Below are 5,679 nucleotides of genomic sequence, written 5' to 3'. Positions count from 1 at the left end.
AGAAGGATCCAGCAACTGACCGCTGCCTATCACCAAGCCATACCGTCCGTTTTATTGCGCTCACCGCCGTGCCCCAACGTGCCCCCTCCACTGACCACCAAGCAACACACTGCCCGTCTCTCTCTCTCTCCCTCTCTCTCTCTCTCTCTCCCCCACGCTAGTTCTCTCTCGGCAAGTCCCTCTCTCTAGGTAATTCTTTCCCTGCATAGCTCTCACTCTCTCTCGGTTAGTCCCAGAAGGTGCTGTATGCCGGACCTTCTCGTTCCGTTTGCTAAACTGGCGCAAAGAACCGTCTCGGAAAAGGGAGTACAATCCTAGCTAAACTCGACTCGACTCAACCAAAAGCCTCTTCCCATTGTGCCGCTTTGCATCAACCTGTACAAAAATGGTTCGCAGCATCAAAAGCACGAAGAAAATCAAGAGAAAGAGCAAGGTTCAACTATCTTTCTTTCTCGACGCCTTAAATCAATCGTTTAGTTTGAATTGCCTTTTGGGCGACCTTTTCACACAACCATCCCTATCTCGTGCAGGGCTCGGACAAAGGAGATGGGTCTTCGTCTTCGTCATCTTAGATACCCTCGATACCGGCAAAGGTGTGGCAACCAGGCGTGGACAAACTGGAGGAAGGCGAGGAGCTTCAGTGTGACCCCTCGGCCTATAATTCCCTTCACGCCTTCCATATTGGCTGGCCCTGTCTTAGGTACCGCTAATTCTGTGTGCTTTTTCTTCAATTCATTGGTGACCCAATTTGTATTAGCCATATGCCATGATTTCCTTGTATGTCTTTTTAGTTCCTAATTTGTAACTAGGTGGTTCACTTTTACAGCTTCGATATTGTATGTGATACACTGGGCTTGGTCCGAACGGAGTTCCCACAAACAATGTATTTCGTCGCGGGTACTCAGGTGAGGTTTGTTTCATATTGCTTTCTATGTATGACTATGGAACCATATATTCAGTATAATCTTCTTCATGTGTAAAGTCGTTATTGATCTCTACAAAGTGCAGTCGCGTCAGGATCACAACCTTTTGTTTACAGAGGAAGAAAAATTATAATACAGATCTATCTGAATATTAGGAAGAGGAATACTTAGGTTTTTTTTACCTCTTTTTTTATAGTCCTTTGTCCTTTTCTGATCATCACATTTTGTACATTGTATCTCTACATCATGGTTCTTCTGCAGGCAGAGAAAGCTTCTTGGAACTCTACTTATCAAGAAAAGAAAGCTTCTTCGAACTCTATTGGAATATTTAAAATATCCAACATCACAGGGAAAAGACGTGAGCTAGTGCCTTCCAAACCTGCAGCTGGAAACTCTGATATGGAGAGTGACAGTAGTGATAGTGACAAGGATGATGAGGATATGGAGCTTGGTGGATCTGGGAGTCCGAATTTGCAGGCAACATCTTGTTTCTTTTCACATTTTGCTAATTTCACAAAAACAGATATCCACATTGCTTGTTCCTCCCATTATCTATTTAAACTTTTCATTTATCTTGTTTGCTTTTCCAGTTGCGCAAGGTAGCTCATGAAGGATGTATAAACCGTATACGTGCCATGGCACAAAATCCCCATATATGCGCATCTTGGGCAGATAATGGTCACGTGCAGGTTAGAATTCATGTCTTTCTGTCTTGCTGTCCATGTAGCATATGACGTTATGGAATGTGATAATATGTCTTCAGTTTCTGGAATTTTTCGGTGGTTTTGGGGGTAGTTTTTCGGTGGCAGCGACCGAAAAAGATCTTCTATCTAGTACTCGAAATTTTTGCTTCACTTACTGTATTGTCCTCACAGTTTTCTAATAAACTAAAGGTTCTCATTATAAATCTTATAAACTAAAGATTTCTGACAATTTTCTCACAGTTTTCTTATAAACTAAAGATTAATCAGGCATGCGTGAACTTGAAATTTTATTTTCCAGATATAGATTACAATAAAAATGATAATGCTCTGTAGGTATGGGACTTCAGCTCTCATCTGAATGCTTTAGCAGAATCAGAAACACAAGGTGCCCAGGGGTCTTTGTCAGATTTCAATCAGGCCCCATTAGTTAAGTTTAAGCACAAAGATGAAGGCTATGCTATCGACTGGAATCCTATTGTTCCGGGAAGGCTTGTATCTGGTACTGTTAGACTGGAACCTTAATTTCTAGTTGTTTAACGCATTTAACATGGTCTAACGCTTTGATAATGTTCTTCATGCGTGAAGGGGACTGCAACAATTGTATTTTTCTGTGGGAGCCTACATCTGATGCGACATGGAATGTGGATACCCAACCATTTATAGGTCATTCTGCGAGTGTCGAGGATCTACAAGTATATAGTTAACCCATGAATCTATAGTTGTTTGGGTTTTCCCTATATGCAGTTGAATCTTGTGCTTTGAGCAGAACTGTTTTCCTTTATTTTTTCAAACTTGTAACCATTCTTGTTCCATCTCTTCTCCTGTAGTGGAGCCCTACAGAACCTCATGTGTTTGCCTCTTGTTCTGTGGATGGGACTATTGCAATATGGGATGCCCGTTTAGGGAAGTCAGCAGCAGCATCTTTCAAGGCTCATAATGCAGATGTGAATGTCATATCGTGGAACAGGTTGCTAATAGTTCTGGTTGTTGCTCTATTAGAAAATCCTTACGTCCATATACATATTTACGTGGTGATCACTCGTGGCACTTCCTTGATTCTGATTAGGCTGGCTAGCTGTATGTTGGCATCTGGCAGTGATGACGGGACATTTTCTATTCGTGACCTCAGATTGCTTAAGGTATGGTCCAGTATGGATATTCCATCATATTTTCTAAAAAAATATAGGATCTATAATAAATTATCAGGTTAAGGGCCATTGTTATAATACCATGTCTTCAATCTTATTGCTTTCATTCTTCTGCATTGATTGTATAACTTATATTGTGACTTGCATGCATTCAGATTGGTCACACAATTACTACAATCCCTGTTTAAAAAAAGTTGGTTAACTAACAAAAGAAATGTGGAACCAGCTGCATTCTTTAAAGAAAGTGCTTTGCCTCTTTAACCCCAAGGGGTTGGCCCAAGTGGTAAAGGCCTTGTTCTTGGGGTATCACTCCATTCAAGATCCAAGGTTCAATACCTCATGAGTACAAACAATCCTTTGGGGCCACACCCCCTGCTATAAAGCTAGCGATTTAACCAATTCTGTGTCGGAAAACTTTTGAGGGTGTGGTGCACGGGTCCGGAGTTTACTCTACAAGAGTGGGTCCGAAGGGCCCTTCCTTGGAGAGGTTCTCCGACATCAAAGAAAAAGAAAAAGAAAAAAGAAAAGAAAGTTTGCCTCTTTTGTATGCATTGTATGATACTTGAGACCCCTAAAAAGGGGGATAAGGCACTTTGTGTTTTTCTCCTTTTTTTTTGTTTACGTGGGGTCAAGGCCTTGTTTTATATGTGCATGTATGTATGCGTATTATGTTCCTACATACACAGGTATATAGTTTTTGGAGTCAGCGAAATGGTTGATCTCCCTCTCTCTCTACCTCTCTTTCTTTTTCTTATACTAGCAAAGAAGGATTGTAGGTTATGAAATGGGTTTCTTGATGTTGAAATGTTGATGTTAAATGCGATTTTTCTGTGGGCAGGAAGGAGATTCTGTAGTGGCACATTTTGAATACCATAAACACCCTATCACGTCCATTGAGTGGAGTCCACATGAAGCCTCTACTTTGGCTGTTTCATCATCAGACAATCAGCTAACGTAAGTAATACGCACGATAGATTGTGTTGGCGCATAAATAAGAAGTGGTCAACCAAATATATATGTTTTTAGTTTTATTATTCTTCTTTGGATAAAAGTTATTGTGTTAGATTTTTCTGAGTTTCGTTTATTTATTTTTGATCGCTTGGATTCATTGCGTAGAATATGGGACCTTTCTTTAGAAAAGGATGACGAAGAGGAGGCAGAGTTCAAAGCTAAAACAAAAGAGCAAGTAAATGCCCCTGAAGATCTACCTCCACAACTTTTGTTTGTTCATCAGGTAACCCACTCCCCTCCTCTTTTATCCGAACTTGCCTCTTAGTGAGATGATGGATTTAGAAATTTCTCTATTGGTTCAGTGTGTTAACTCAGCAATGCTTTGACTTTAAACAGGGTCAAAAAGACTTGAAAGAAATACATTGGCATTCGCAGATTCCAGGAATGGTCGTATCTACTGCAGCAGATGGTTTTAACATCCTGATGCCTTCTAACATACAAACTACCATTCCCTCGGATGGTGCTTGAAACTCGCATATGATCTATTGCTATTCTTCCTGCACCAAATTGCTATACATATATATGTTTTTATAGCATCAATGGGATGGCATGCAGCAGCTGTATGTTTGCATGTGGCGTTGACCTGATGCGTACATTTTGAATCCATTTAGAATCAGTTTTTTTTTTTTTTTTTTTTTGAGTATGTTACCGACCTTGACCCCTCCCCAGTACCTTGTTAAAATTTGCACTTGCTCCCAAAAGTTTTTGCTATGGATTAGACTATAAATTTGAATTGTGATTGCTATGGATTTTTGTATTTTCCAATTGATTTTAATGCATAAATATATATATATATATGTATATATATATATATAAAGAATGAATAAACATTATATTAAGAAGCACAATTCATTACATAATAAATCATAAAAGAAATAGACATAACCAATCTTTAATTCGGAATTAATTCCAACTCTTTACTTTATTATATAACTTGTCAATAAAACATTAATTCCATAAACCTTAACAATAGACATTCATTTTATAAACAATAAATACTTTCATTCGTTTTTTTTTCCTTGTATACTTTATTTCATACATAAGCCATGATCCCTCGTACTGTCCCAGTGTTCTGACATCTCTATTGTCCAAGGACGATAACTCATTATTTAACTTGGTTCTCGATCGTGGGTACTCTCCCCGTTTAAGAAGCCCTTCCCCATGTAAAAGGCTAAGTCCTTGGCCCGAGGTTTGCTCATCACACTCGATTCTATTGATTGTTCATCATAACTTTATCAATGAACATTCATTTCATAAACAATAAATACTTTCATTCATTTTATTTTTCTTTTATACTTTACTTTATACAAGCCATGACCCCCCATATTGCCCTAGTGTTATGGCGTCTCTATCATCCAAGGACGATAACTCAATATTTAACCTGATTCTCGATCGTGGTACTCTCTCCCTGTTTAAGAACAAACTGTAACACCCCGCATTTTAGTGTATTTTTACTAAAGGATTATTTTTATTTATTTAAAAATTTATTCTCGTATTTTAAAATTGGTTGGATTTTTAATGAGTTTATTTCTATGATTTTAATTTGGTGAAAATTATTTTTATGTGCTTTCTTAATATTTATTTATTGTTATGCATTTAAATTGCTTTTAATATTTATTTAATTACTGTGGGATTTAATTATTTCAATTTGACTTTACCATTACATTTAAATTATTTTATTTAACTTATGGTTTTAAAATCGTTTCCATTGGATCATTTTTGTTACCCAAGTTATGAGGATTGGACCTCATTTCTTTTCCCTCTATTTTGTTCTTTCCTCTCCTTTTCTTTTCTCCTTCTTTTCTTTTCCTTATTTCTCCTTCGGTTTCCTTCCCGCGCGCGAGGCCCGTCCCCCTCCCTCTCTCTTCCTTCCGTTCCTTCTTCACCACCCAG

The 5,679-nt window shown here is 38.4% G+C and overlaps 1 pseudogene; it reads left to right on the top strand.

Moving 5' to 3' along the window:
• The first annotated feature begins 370 nt into the window (after window positions 1-370).
• LOC121250518 lies at window positions 371-4,480 on the top strand (annotated as a pseudogene).
• Window positions 4,481-5,679: the final 1,199 nt, after the last annotated feature.

This window comes from Juglans microcarpa x Juglans regia, chromosome 1D (genome assembly GCF_004785595.1).
Source record: "Juglans microcarpa x Juglans regia isolate MS1-56 chromosome 1D, Jm3101_v1.0, whole genome shotgun sequence".
Lineage (NCBI taxonomy): Eukaryota > Viridiplantae > Streptophyta > Magnoliopsida > Fagales > Juglandaceae > Juglans > Juglans microcarpa x Juglans regia.
Note: the sequence above shows the minus strand (reverse complement) of the source record. Positions and strands in the feature narration are given on the sequence as shown.